Raw genomic sequence first — 7,968 nt, 5'->3', positions numbered from 1 at the left:
CATTAATTCTCTTGTGCTCTTTGTGAATGCTGGACAATTTACATTCACACTCAACATTGGTTTCTGATTTATCACACATTTACAGTCTTCACTGATGTTTTTGCAAAATACTTTGCACAAATAAGAAAACCTTTCAAAATGGCAATGCATTTTATTTCTCTTACAAAAGCAAGTCAGTCTTGCTTAACTTTTCAAACCTTTGTACGAATTATATTTTTTGGACCAGAATTAATTGATAAATACAATACAAAACAATACATAAAAAAACAAACCTCCAACTGTCCTTAACAAATATCTCCCCCAACCATTTGCAATAATAGTACAGTAGTGTTATATTTTAATAGATAAATATTTTAATATTTTATTATAATATTTCGAATTTTACACCATACATATCACGGTTTAAAAGGCAATATACAATTTCTCTCGCTCTCTCTCTTTCTATATACATATAGATAGATAGATAGATATAGAGTAAATATATATATATATTTTTTTTGTGTGTGTGCGTGTGTGTGCGTGTGTGTGTGTGTGTGTGTGTGTGTGTGTGTGTGTGTGTGTGTGTGTGTGTCTTCTATCACCCACCAGCAATACTCGCCACATTTTAGACTGAAATAAGGAATTGACCTGGGTGATACTATTTTCCACAGAATCGAAAGTGACTCTTTACACCATCTTCAATCGTTTGCGCACCTCGAATGTTCCATATTTAGATCCCTTTTGCTATTCCTGAGAGTTAAAGAGACAACAGAGCTGGCTTTACTGATCTTAGGTCAGTCGAAATGCAAGCAAGCGTCATTTTAATTGGATTCCACTTTGTAGTAAATGTGACCAAGTGACCCACATTACTAAAATATGCGCACAGCCTATTTGTCAACAGTAGTCGCTCGTCATTTTATCTACATTATATTAGCACTGCATCCATTACATCAGCATCCACTTACAGATGCAAGCAAAAATTAAAAACAAAAAGTCATTATTCACACAAGCTAAATGGGTTTCAATCTAGTTAAATCCCGTGAAGTGAAAAATCCTCTCAAGGATCCTCAAACATTTTGGACCCCTTTCTGGATAAAGATTTTCTCTGACCCCAGTTTGAGAACCACTGACCTATTATGTGAAGGCAAAGGGAAAGCTTCAGTAGAGAGTCCATGAGGGATGCAGTGTACTGTTGTTGTGGTTCAGGCAGGTGTGATGTAACATAGCGATATAACAGGTAATTGGGTCTGTCCTAATTGGATCATCCCAAGGATTTAAAAGTTATTTCAAGTGCTTCTTCCATCAAGAACGGTGACCACTTTTGACCAACTTCATTCCTTGCATCAGGTCCTTTGTTTTCGCAGATGATCATACAGTACAATGCTCATTTCAATGTACAGTGAACCAGTCGCTATTCACAAATTCACCTTTTAGTGTAAGCTGCATATTTTTGTGCTCTTTATGTAAAGCCACCAAAGCTCCGCAGCTTATAGGAAGGGAGCATTTGGTGTCAATGAAGTCTGGTGACGTGGTGCATCTCGACTGTTCTAATGTTGTATGAGGGGGGGCTAGTTTAGCCTGGGTTGTTAGTGGAAGTTCTGAAGAGTCTTCGCCGCATACTGAATGTGTGTGTGTTTTTTTTTCCTCCGCTGAGTAGTTGATAAAAGGCTAAGAAAAAAACTGGTCTCGTTCTTGCTTGACAATGATATTTATTTCATTGGTTGTCAAGCAAAGACAAAGATGCAAATGTCCACACACTTCTGGATCTTTTGGGTTTTTTTTTGGAAAGATCAAATATTTGCCACCTCATATATGAAAGCGTCATACTATTTGATTTCATCATTTCTGATTTCATCATTTCTGTATGAAATTTGGACAAAGAGTGAAACACCTTTTTCTGTTTGGGGTACATTTGTGGCAAATTCCCAAGTAGAGATTTGTCAGTACAAGCCCACAGATTTGCCCAACATGGCTGCTTCAAGCCAAAATGACTGACACCATTGGCAAAAAAACCCCAAACAAAACAGCCAGTTCCGCACATCAACACAAAATTCAGTGGACATGACAATTATATCAGGATTCATAGAAAAACTTTCACGGACCCATGCCATATATTGAACAGGAAGTCAGCCATTTTGATCAAATTCCAGTGCTATTCTGACAAAATTTGTCCAAATGAGCACAGTCAAAAGCAGATAGCCGAAAGAGAAGCACAACGACATCTTTTTTTCTGTGGCAGCGTCAAAGTCTGATGATTATATCGAAGATTTGTCATGGAAAAGGGTTTGGGAGGGCTTGTTCCTTGTTACTCCTAGCTTGAATGTTAAGTTTTTTGTTTTTCTCACGTTGCTGAAAAAAAAAATGATGACCGCTTACTATCTTTTCCCTGCTATTCATTGTCCTCCACTGCCTTGTCTTGTTGGAGGATTTTCCAGGCACTCACTGATTTCTTTTCACTTTTGTTGACAGTTCGACCTCGAACTAATCCAATCAGCTTGCATTATCTTGGTACGGTTCACTGTTGACCGGCCGACAGAAGGGTGCATGGGAACGGTGTCTTCCCAGGTAGCTTGCCATGACGCTGCAAGCGGACGAAGCCAAAGTCACACCTTATTAAGCCTCCATAAAGGAGATTTTGTGGGATTGCGTGGAGTGAAGGATTAGGGTTTTAGTGGCCAACAGTGGGTCAGTGTGTCAGTGTATCAGTGAGTCAGTAGGCTTTTGGTTTATCTATCTATCTATCTATCTATCTATCTATCTATCTATCTATCTATCTATCTATCTATCTATCTATCTATCCATCTATCTGATGTGTTTTGGGAATTGTTTGCTTGATTGTGGTTACAAAGATTGCGTTGTTGTCATTGATTGATTTATTTGAGAACTGCAAATGTCATACCGGTGTACAGAAATGAGTTAACCACATGAATAATAATGATTAAAAAAAATATCAAACTTTCTGAATAATATTGAGCATTTTGGACTAATTTTAAATTGAACTGCTATGACCATTTTTTGTCCAATTTTTTTGCAAAGAGGGCCAGATTTTGTGAGGTGAAAATGTCAGGGCAGCCGAACCATTCAGCTTCAAGTCGCTTTAATTATTCACGGCATACATTCTCAATCACCTTGTCATAGTTTGGATGTTTTATCTGGTTGTGCCACTTGACATTGAAAACCGCTACAGTCTCTCAGCAAATTACGTTGAAAGAGTTGTTTTTGTATTTCCGTGTAAAAATGTACAAATTCACACTCATCCTGGAGTGACAGCCATGTCTGTCAACTTTCATTTTCTTCCCTAGTCTGCATTTCAGAAGTGGGCTGGAAACGGCCACGCAAGGATCATGATGCAAGGGGTGCATTTGGAAATTCACTCTAACGCCTAACACGACTCAAGTGGCATGTTCGCAGAAGCAGAGTTTGCTCGGAACATATTTCTGAAAGCATAGGTCAGCTGCCATCTTCTGCAGAAATATAAAATAGCTTTTTCTACTGTGGTTAATGATGCTGATGGGGCCACAAATGATTGATTTTATGCTACTGACTGCGGCTCGGTGGGAATTTGAACACCGGCTGCAATTGGCCGGACTGAAGTTGGCAGTTGATTATTTGCTGTAACTTGTATTGAACAGATTTTGCAATAGTTTTGAAAAAGTCACATGGTATTCAGTCAAGATAGCTCGTTGATGGTTTCAACTGCTGAAACATGTCTGTTATACTTTTTTGATCCACTGTGTCAAATTCTGTCATGGTAATTGAATTATTCATTCCTGGGTGATATTAAGTGCTGCATCATTTTGTGATTTGGCTGGTTTGCGATGATGTTTGACCATTTTACATGCTGAGTGAGACCAAACGTATCAAGTATGGTAAAACATTCTTTGGCATTTTTATCCAAATTGTTGACAATATGAATGTTAAAGTTTCCAGTTATGGACCAGATAGCCTTAGTCAGATTAACAACAGCATTTCTTCAAATTCCTCCGTAAACCTGCCTTTTTGTTAAAATGATTACAACGATCATCTTTGAATCACCTTTTACAAAAAAAAAAAAAAAAAGCTGAGATATTGAATTAAAATCGGCATCGATTAGAGTCCATTTGGATGGTATAACGCCAATTCTTTTGGCTGACCCCTCCAAGAGCTGCCAACTTTTGGCAAGTGTTTTTTTTTTTTTAATCTTTTGGAAAGATTACAACCTAGCAGGTTACCCCGCCTCTCGCTCAAAGTTAACTGGGATATGCTCCAGCTGACTGGTGCCTCTAATGAGGACAAACGCAATAGAAAATGTAAGAAGAGAGATTTTCTAAGTCATTGGTTTTAAAAGTACTTTTCCAAATCAAAATCTGAATTCCATCCATCCACTGCCTATAGAGCTCCTCCTCAATAGCGGGGGCATAGCTAGAATGTTTTCAGTGGGATGGCCACAAAAAACACAGATCTCAAAAATTTCCCCAAAGCTATGTGGGTGGCTTGGGTGTGTGTGTGGGGGGGGGGGCACAGAGTGACAAAGGGTGGCCTTGCCCCAAGCGGGCAACTGTAACCCTGCCCTGCTCATTAGGGTTACAGGTAAGCAATTGGTGACTTAATACGTGGAGTCAACAATGAATTGGTCACCAGTCAATTGCAGGGTACATATAGATAATTTAGAGCAGAGGTGATTTTTTTGTCAATACCATCCATCCATCTTCCATTTTCTAATCCACTTATCTTCACCAGGGTTACAATGTGCCAGAGTCTATCCCAGCAGTCTTCGGGCAATAGGCAAACCCTCAAGTGTTTGTCAACCAATCACAAGGCACATATACATAGATGAACAACTATTCACGTTCACATTCACACCTATGGACAATTTAGAGTGTTCCATTAACCTGCCATGCATGTTTTTGGAATGCCGGAGGACACCAGTGTGCATGCAGGCACAGGGAGAACATGCAAAGTCCACACAGGAAAGCCGGAGCCGGAATTGAACCCTGCACCTCTGGATTGTGAAGCAGACGTGGTCACCATTCTATCACCATGCCGCCCTCCCAAAGGCCATATTCAGAAAAATCAAACGATGCGAGAGCCACTTTGACTTTATTGACCATGATAAAACTAATCTGTAAATTTAGGTGAACGATATGTGAAGCCGGTGGCCCGGTGGTCCAGTGGTTAGCGCGTCAACCTCACAGTACAGAGGTACCAGGTTCAATTCCACTTTCGGCCTCCCTGTGTGGAGTTTGCATGTTCTCCCTGGGCCTGCATAGGTTTTTCCGGGTACTCCAGTTTCCTTCCACATTCCAAAAACATGCATGGCAGGCTGATTGAACACACGAAAATTGTCCCTAGGTGTGAGTGTGAGCGTGGATGGTTGTTCATCTCTGTGTGCCTTGCGATTGGCTGGCAACTGGTTCAGGGTGTCCCCCGTCTCCTGCCCGAAGACGGCTGGGATACGCTCCAGCATCCCCCGTGACCATTGTGTGCATAAAGCCGTTCAGAAAATGGATGGATGGCGAATTCTATCATGTTTGGAAATATATCTGTATTTCTTTTATAAAACAGCACAAAATGATAAAGGAAAAAGTCAATCATTTTTCAGAATTTTTGGTTGGCCAGTGGCCCTGTATCCCACTAGCAGTGGCCTTCCTGGCATGGGTAATATGTGCAGCGTAACAGAGCGGCATTTCCAGCAGGGGTGCCTAAGTGGTGGTGGTCGTGATCGCACACAGGGCACCATTCAAGTTAGGATTATTCAGAATCAAAAGAAGACCAATCCGTACTTCACAAGAAGAAAAAATTCAATTCCGAAGCATGTCTTGCTGAATTGTTTGTGAATTGTGGAAAAAAAAAGTTCTGAGGAATTAGAATGCGGGCTGCTTAAAAAATATATGTTTATATTCTGATATGGCTCTTGATCTGATGAGCAAAACCACAAGACAAGGCTCACATGCCCTAGATGTCGTAATCTATCCTGAGCTGGCTCACATGAAAAGATCATTTACCTTCATAGCGAAATCAAAATATGTGCATGCCAAGGGAATGTGATAACTGTTTACACACCAAACACAGACAGTCGATAAAGCCACTTCCACTGTTTGTATGAGCAAACACACACTTTGCCTTCCAGACCGTGGACATGACGGGTAGCATGCCAGCTGAAATTGGTCTTTTGGTCACAACAGGGGCATGCATAAGGTTGTGGTAACGGGGAGGCGGCCCTCGACATCCAGCTGGGGGGAAGGGCGTTCACATTTTCCCCATACCGGTCGACCAAAATTTTAAGTCTGCCAGTAGAGCATCTGCTTTAGATCAAAGAGGCATTTTTTTTTTTGCTTCACTTGATTACACAATATTTAGTGACCTTTTTTTAATCTTACCTTTGACAAATAAAGTGAACCCTCACTTTATCGCGCTTCATTTATCGCAGCCAATACATCACCTTTTTTTAACCAAAGTACTGTATTTAAAAAAATGCCTAACGACTCAGAGGTTTTGTACTTGCCTGAACTGTTTCGGCAACGGGCACTCATTCAAGGCGCATGACTGGTGAAGTAAATACATGTACTGCTGCAGTCTTTGTCACAAATATGTAAAGTATAATCACTGTTTACATATTTTAAACGTCCTGGTACCCACATAAACTTACACAAACATTCCTTGGGGGCGGGGAGCAAACCCTCCTTCGCGATTTTTCAGTTATCGCGGCAGGTTCCCTGTCCCCATTAAATTAATTATTTATAAAAGAAAACAGCACAGATGCATTTGTGCATTTCTTTTATTCCAAAATAGATTCATACAGAACATTAGAACTGCAATGCTGTAATTAGATAAAAATCTGACAATGAATCAGTCAATAAAATATATTATGTATAAAAAATAAAAACATAATTACAGTCATGCCGCTACAGACAAAAGCCACCCATTTGAACACAAATACAACCTGAGAAAATACACTGATTCACATTTCCTTTCTGTGGGCTTCTTTATTTTATGAAGTAAACTATTGCCCAGTTTGATTATACTGTACATAATTTTCGAGCACAATTGTCTCGGGGTGTTAAAGTGCTTGTTATGGTATGATGGCAACAAGATGCTAATAATAATAATAATAATAATACATAAAAACTCATTTGCATTAAAAAGTAAAATAATTCAAGTGCAGCTTTGGAGGCAACAGATGTAATATGTCCAATTAGTTGTGGATGAAGTAAAAGTTCATATATTTGTACTAGTAACGCAAGACACAGCTCGGTAAGGCCCTGTTGTGCAAATGGGATGATGTCAAGTCCCCGGTGAAATGATTAACTGACTGGGTTTTTTGTTGGAAAGCTTCTAATTATACATCACACCAGTAAACTTTGGACTTTGACAATTATATGCGCCAGAGTACAACAGCACATACCCATTTGACCCACCCGCCACACAGACCTTCACATTACCCGACCACTGAGGCAATCGTGTCCAAATGTTTGCCAAATCATGACCTTGAGTTTAAATGCTGACCGTGTTGTCCAACTTAAAAGACCGCTTGTAACAACAATACAGTGGCGATGCTGAGTAAACATTTTTGGGAGGAGGGAGGGGGAAGGGGTGCTCCCCCACAATGCCCCCTGGAATGTTAGGGTAGGGAAAAAAAAAGAGCCCCCAACACCCTTTTAACCGATTGACACAAAATTGGATGAGTGTGTCTATCTCAACAGGATGCACTAAAATGTCTCATGGACCCGTAATCCAAACCGAACATCAAATGGATCATTTGGTTCTAATGAGGGTCCAATGTAATGAGATTTTTTTTCAACACATTAGAATATAAAACAAACATAATGACAGTCACTCCCCTCCCCCACCCAGAAATTGTAAAATTTTGGTAGAGTTTTCTTTCTGTTATATCGTTAAACAAATAGCTCCCCTTGGACCAAGAATTCTGTATTGACTGTTCTGCTGTAACTCACATTTTTCTTGTTAGAGACCCCTAAGTACACTATTTTATGTATATATATATATATA

This window comes from Hippocampus comes, unplaced genomic scaffold (assembly GCF_001891065.2).
Source record: "Hippocampus comes isolate QL1 unplaced genomic scaffold, H_comes_QL1_v1.1 scaffold40, whole genome shotgun sequence".
Lineage (NCBI taxonomy): Eukaryota > Metazoa > Chordata > Actinopteri > Syngnathiformes > Syngnathidae > Hippocampus > Hippocampus comes.
Note: the sequence above shows the minus strand (reverse complement) of the source record.